Genomic DNA, 6,282 nt, shown 5'->3' on the forward strand with positions numbered 1-6,282 from the left:
ATTCCTCTTTGGGGAAAAAACACTAAATAACAGCTTAGAGAGATTTAATGTGTATTTTTATTTTTGACACAATGCCGTCAAAAAATTTTTTCATTGATCAAAAATTCAACATTTTCATTTCCACATGGGTTTTAGGTGTGAAAGAAGCTCTGGTGACATAACATTTTTTCAAGGCCATAAGAAGCAGAAATATATCACAAGGAAATATGTTTGGATGAATCATTATCTGAACTTCCCTCAATAGTTCCTTTGTTTAATCGATTATCCATGCACATATGACAGGAATATATGTGCATGCACGTGTCCATTATCGGAACCGTTTCACTTTTGGCTGCTCATTGCGATGGTGACGTAATTCAAACTTGTTCAACTGCTGGACTCACTGTATTTCAATGAGCTTTCTGCCAAGAATGTACGATGCTTTTCATTACTTTGCATAAAAGATCTTCTGTTCGCGCCTTTGAGCGAGTGTGTGGGTGGGCGCCGAGCAGCCTGCAGCGGCAGATGTGGTGTGTAAGGGGCAAGTCAGGACATGTTTATGTAACTTACTGTCATGCAAAGTGCTGGACTGGTATCTGTGTATCCACTATTAAAGGAGTGGAGGGACAGTTGTGGACAACTGCAATGTCAAAGCTTATAAATGCTTTGTCAATACTGCACATGAGGTATTGCAGTATATTTATTTAAAAAAAAGTTTAATATCTTGATGTTAGGTAATTTTCTGACGGGAACAAATGACCCCTTTGCATTGCTGCAAACTATTTAGAATGGCACCTTATGAGGTTATAATAATGATTACACCACAAAGTATTTACTCTGCGTTTCTGTTAACTTTGGTGAGCAGAACACCTGTTGACTCTCATCAGAGAAAAGACCTGACTAGGTGGTGTTAACTGCATGTTTAAAAGGCTTAGTGTCTCTGGAAACAGCTGCTCACTGTAGTTTAAGAAAATGTTACTCAAACAGTAGTGAATGGTTCATTTTCTGGGAACTATTTTTTCGCGGTGGATTAATACACATTAGTGTGCTATGAGCATTTGCAGCAGCAGGACGTTGAATGCTAGAAACACTGCGGCTCACTGATATGTCTTAACAGTTTTCCTGCACTAGCTTTCTAGCACAGAGGGACACATTATATCAGGCTTTGGCTGCACAGACAGTTTTGTGAGGAGACTGGTTTGGTTTTATTAATGAGATTTTCTGACAATAACTCTAATATTAAATAGTCTCAGTCTAATCTTTTATCTGTGTTTTCCCAACATACAGAACAGAAAGACAAAAAAAATGTCTTTACAAAAGAAATTTGAGAAGATATTCTTTGTGTTAAAGGAAAGCTTTTCTAAAAGCCTACACAAATATATGAGAAAGGTATCAAGGTTTTGTGATTTCAGAATAGAATAAATAAACACAATAAATACAGATGTAACTAAACTATTAGCCCAGTCGGGATGTTTTTCCTATAACTAGCTGTGGCTGTTTCTCGGTAACAATGTGGCATACAATACTACAACACTGCTCTACTTATGGGATTTGTTGATTTAAAAAAAAAAGAATGAAAAAGAAAAAATCAGCTCCTCTTCACACATGTTTTAAGACACGTGCAAATACTTTTGAATGTGAGAACGGCCTTCTCGTCAACCGCTGCTCACCCGTTACTCCGTACACTGAAGCTCAAACAGCCGTGTGACGCAACACCAGTGGCGGGCCGTGCATTTTGTACCAAAGCCTGCTGTCTGATATCGTATACATAAATACGCGCATGACAGACCAGGCATGAGAAACAGAAATAATTATAATACATGTAGTGTATTTGTGAAAAATAAATACATTATAAGATATAACTTTGTGATTCTGTTTAGGCCAGCAGAGAAGGCTTAGCAGGCCCTGACGGCGTCAGGTGTAGGCCGTGCAAGTGCAGATTTATCAAACCAGTCTTCTCTATCAATCTAGTTGTTTTCTGTCATGCCAGATTAATTATAGTAAATAACAATCACTTTGCTTTCCAGCTGTACTGAAAACCCTCATTGATGGCTAGAATGACAACAAATCAGGGCGTGAACAGATTGTACCGTACTTGTCTGATTTGATCCAACCCTGAGCAGCTGTCTCTGTTTTTCAAGGCTGACAGTAGAACAGGTCTCTCCATCTGTGCCGCACCGGTCGATGGAAGCGACCCCGAGCCCCAGGTCAACACAATGAGGAGGAAATCAACACAAATCCTGTTTACTCTTCACCTCACAATGTGATACAATAAACACATGTCCCCCCCTTCTCTTCCCCACAATGAACAACAGCACAATAGGGAGTTGTTTAAATGAAATGAAAGACAGGTTTTGTAGACATATGTTTGAGAATGTCTTAACGCTTTGTCACTGGGGTGGAGGATGTTCTTGTTATAAGTACTCACCTGACCAGCAGTGAGAAATAATCAATAAGTGTTCATTGATACCAGCCAATGATCCCGATAGAGATCAGAGTTAAGACTGTTGTAAAAGTTTAGTGTTTAACATGTCCAGTGGGGCTACACACCTTGTTGTTGTTTACAGGTGTAAGAACCATATAAGCAGCAACTGACCAAATACTGGAACATCACTCTCATCAACCGCTTTATTAAACGCAAAAAGTAAAATGTAATATTGTCCTGGAGGCATTTTTTCGGCTTCAACAAGCAAATCTACCCCCAGATAGTCTCCTATTATCTCAACGTAATGATGCATTATATAGAAATCATAAAGGCAACGTCTAAGAGACATGACAGCTTTCCTCCACTGTGAATAAACAAAGCAATAGATTCCTTGTAAACTATTCTGAAAATCAACGTGTAAACATAGCATTTTTTTTCAGGTATGGATTGTCTAAAATATTTTGTTATTTGGTTCAGTGTAAATTACCAGATAATATTGTGTGACAGAGCAAAAATAGCGTTTCACTGTCATGTATCCCACCTGGTTTGTATAATAAATATATGGTTAAAGAATAGAATAAAAGCAATAGTTCCATATTTAAATGTGTGTATGGTTTACAGAAACCATCCCCAGTTTAACTTAATTTAATCAAATGTAGCGGACAAAACAGTCCTATTATTAGCTGTTTGTAAGTTAGCATGTGATCATTCAAAACAACAATTTAAATCAGGCAATCCTCTTAAGGTGATTAAATGAATTGACTGAAATCTCGACGGGTTAATAGCCAAACAGCCAAAGCTGATTATGAGATGACCAGAGTGAGACATTCACATGACAATGCCCGTATAGTATCGCCTTAATCTGACTATAATCATGCTTTAGTGTGCGTGTGAACAGACTGATTAACATGTAGGTTAATCGTGACCTCCAGCTCTTTGTTTGACATTTCTCTCTCCATCGTTGTCTCTTCCAGCCCTCCTGTGATCTGTCTGCCCTCGGGCTTTAAACGTCTGCTTGATGTGTGTTTGTTCTTCTTCTTCGCTCTCTGGCAGCTGTTTTACCTGTAACCTGTTAGAGTGTTTTGGTATCGCTTTGTGGTTTATTAAAAAAATGAAAAAAAAGACGTGGGCCTGAGTGTGTTGAAAGAGACCGTTGCCTCCTATACGGTTAACAATCCTGAATGACTGCATTTAAAAGGTCCGTTTGTCAGTTATCCTGTACTATAGATTATATCTGACAACTCTCTGCTATCTACTGGAACCATTACAACACATTGTGTAACCCTACAAATACAGTGCCTCTACAAAAATTATAACCTCCTTCATAGGCTTTCATTTTATTAAATGCTTTATAATATTAAATGAAAGTAGATTTTTTTTTTTTTAACAAAAAAACTTGGAAAAATGCCTTTTCCTCTGTATAAAAACATTATTTTACCCTTTAAAGGGATGTACCTACATCATTACTGATCAAAAGGTGTTGCAGGCTCAATGGAGATCACCTGCGTGTAGTCGAGAGGTTTCAGTTGACTGTAGTATAAATACACCTGTACTGTGTCATGGTCCAACTTTCAGTCACTGCCAAATGCTACACTATGAAGACTGAGGGCCACGGCAAGCAACTTCAGGAAAAGTTGATTAAAAAGAGCCTTTTTCTGTTAATCAGGCAAAAAAAAAGCACACACGTTAAATCTATTTTAATATAATGTTGTAAATATATATATATATATATATATATATATATATATATATATTATTTTTTTTAAATGTATAGGCAAAGCAAAGCCTTTAGTTTCAAAAAGTTTGTAACAACTAAGTGAGAGGATATATACTGTCGTGACAATACAATCACCATACATCAGTTTACTTGCTGATTCTTCAGCTTTCCTCGCAGGTGAAGTTTGTTCGGTTCTGTAAATGTTCAAACTTTCCCTTATTCTGATCACTTCTATGACTTCTCGTTGGCTTAAAGTGCTCAGAATGCTAAAAACCTGAACCTTCACAGTTCCATGACTTTATCCTTATCTAACGTCGGTCTGCTGACGAGGACCAACAAGAGATATAGGTGAAGCTTGAGAGGAGATTGTTTTGTCAACGATCAACTGTTGAGCCCAGCGGTTTTTCTATTACGACAGATGAGCGTATTTAGTATTTCACCATTTGGAGGGCTTTCGAGAGAAGGCTTTCTAATAAGTATCATCCAAATAAAAGCAGCAAAAGTTGAGATCATGACCTTTTTTCTCTGATATCACACATACCGTGATGCATTAGCGTATTTATATGATCTCATGATGAGGAGCATCTTACTCACCAGCTTGTTAACTTTGAGCTGCATTGTGTGTGAAAGCTGCTATTTCATTTATTTTTCTATTATATTTCTCCAAATGATAGAAAATCTGATGTTGAAAGGAAACATTTCACACGTATGGTCTCCTTGTTGTCACCAGGTAAAGGTTAGAGGTTAAACTCTATCTAAACCCTGAACTACTGACCGCAGTTAGAAAATGTAAAACAACATAAATAAACATGTCGCTCTGTCCCACCTGTGCACGACAGCAGCTACCTGTGTGAAGCGGCTCAGACTCCGTTCACACCTGATGGGAAACTTCTCCTGTTTCTGTTGACTCCGCAGGCTGCCTCAGCAAAAACCTACGTGAGTTGCTGTCAGCATTTATTTATCAGTGTAGAAGATCCAAACCGCTAACTGGTTGTTTCCCAGGCTTTGTCAGGTCTCGATGCTCGGATCCAAAACACTGAAGCTCTAAAGCTGCATTCGGCTGATTTGATTCATCCTTCCTATTTGATGTTGTTGTTGTCATGTAACAAAGATCATGTTTGCACCAGATGTTTATTAAACAACTGTAACTGTATCTTTTGTGGTGCCTTCAAAGTTTAAAAAAAACAGGGCTGTTTCAAGTTTTCTACATTCATTTTTAATTAGTTGGTGCTCATCTCAGTGACTCATAAACTCAGCCGGTGGGCAGTAGTTACATGTTTATTGATTGTTAGATAGTTGAACAAGCAATTGTGCAAGTAAAAATATGGAATAAATTGGAGTGTTGCATGGCATCAGAGTGGGGATCCCTAAATCTCCCTAGATAGATGCACGGAAACATTGAGCTGTAACTGTATTCTCCTTCTTGTTCACTTGGATGAATGGATCATTTCTGTTTCTTGACTGATGTGGCTCATGGTCTTTATTTTTGAGTTACAAAAATTCTTCTAATGTTTTTGCTTGAAATCTTTCATGTATCATTTTAGTATAAGTTCAGCATAACCATGTGATTGAAAACATATCTTTCATTCGATGAGAAAGTGCAACAGTGCAAAAAACACTATAAGTAAATTTCTGTCATTGAAAATACACAGTAGTGTAAAGTACAAAAGTATTAGCATCAAGTACTCCTTGTGCCGAATGAGCCGTTTTAGAAACCATACAGATACAGACAGCATGTAGTATGTATTTATAACTGATTTATAATTACTGTAGTGGCTGCAGCTGGTTAAAGTGAGCCAATTGACTTGAACACAAGTACAGTACTTGAGTCACATCACATGCTGAACACTTAAGGAGCTAAAGTATGCTCATGTTGCTGTTTCAGAGCTACTTTAACAGTCTATGTGCCGCATTTCTTTACAAGTTAAAGTCTTCTCACAGTGTTCCTAGTCCATTTCAACAGTTGGGATGCTGAAGACACTTAAAAGCCTCATAAGCCACATTTAGCTTTATGTGAGAAAAAAAACTGATTAATTCACTAATTCACTGTGTAAATAATGTGTTTAAATGACTTATTACAGGGACTTATTGTTTATGCTAGTTAGTTATGTTTGTGTAATGCTGTAGCTACCCGTACTTTAAATTAGGCTCCACGATAAGT

This window comes from Taurulus bubalis (assembly GCF_910589615.1).
Source record: "Taurulus bubalis genome assembly, chromosome: 8".
Classification (NCBI taxonomy): Eukaryota; Metazoa; Chordata; class Actinopteri; order Perciformes; family Cottidae; genus Taurulus; species Taurulus bubalis.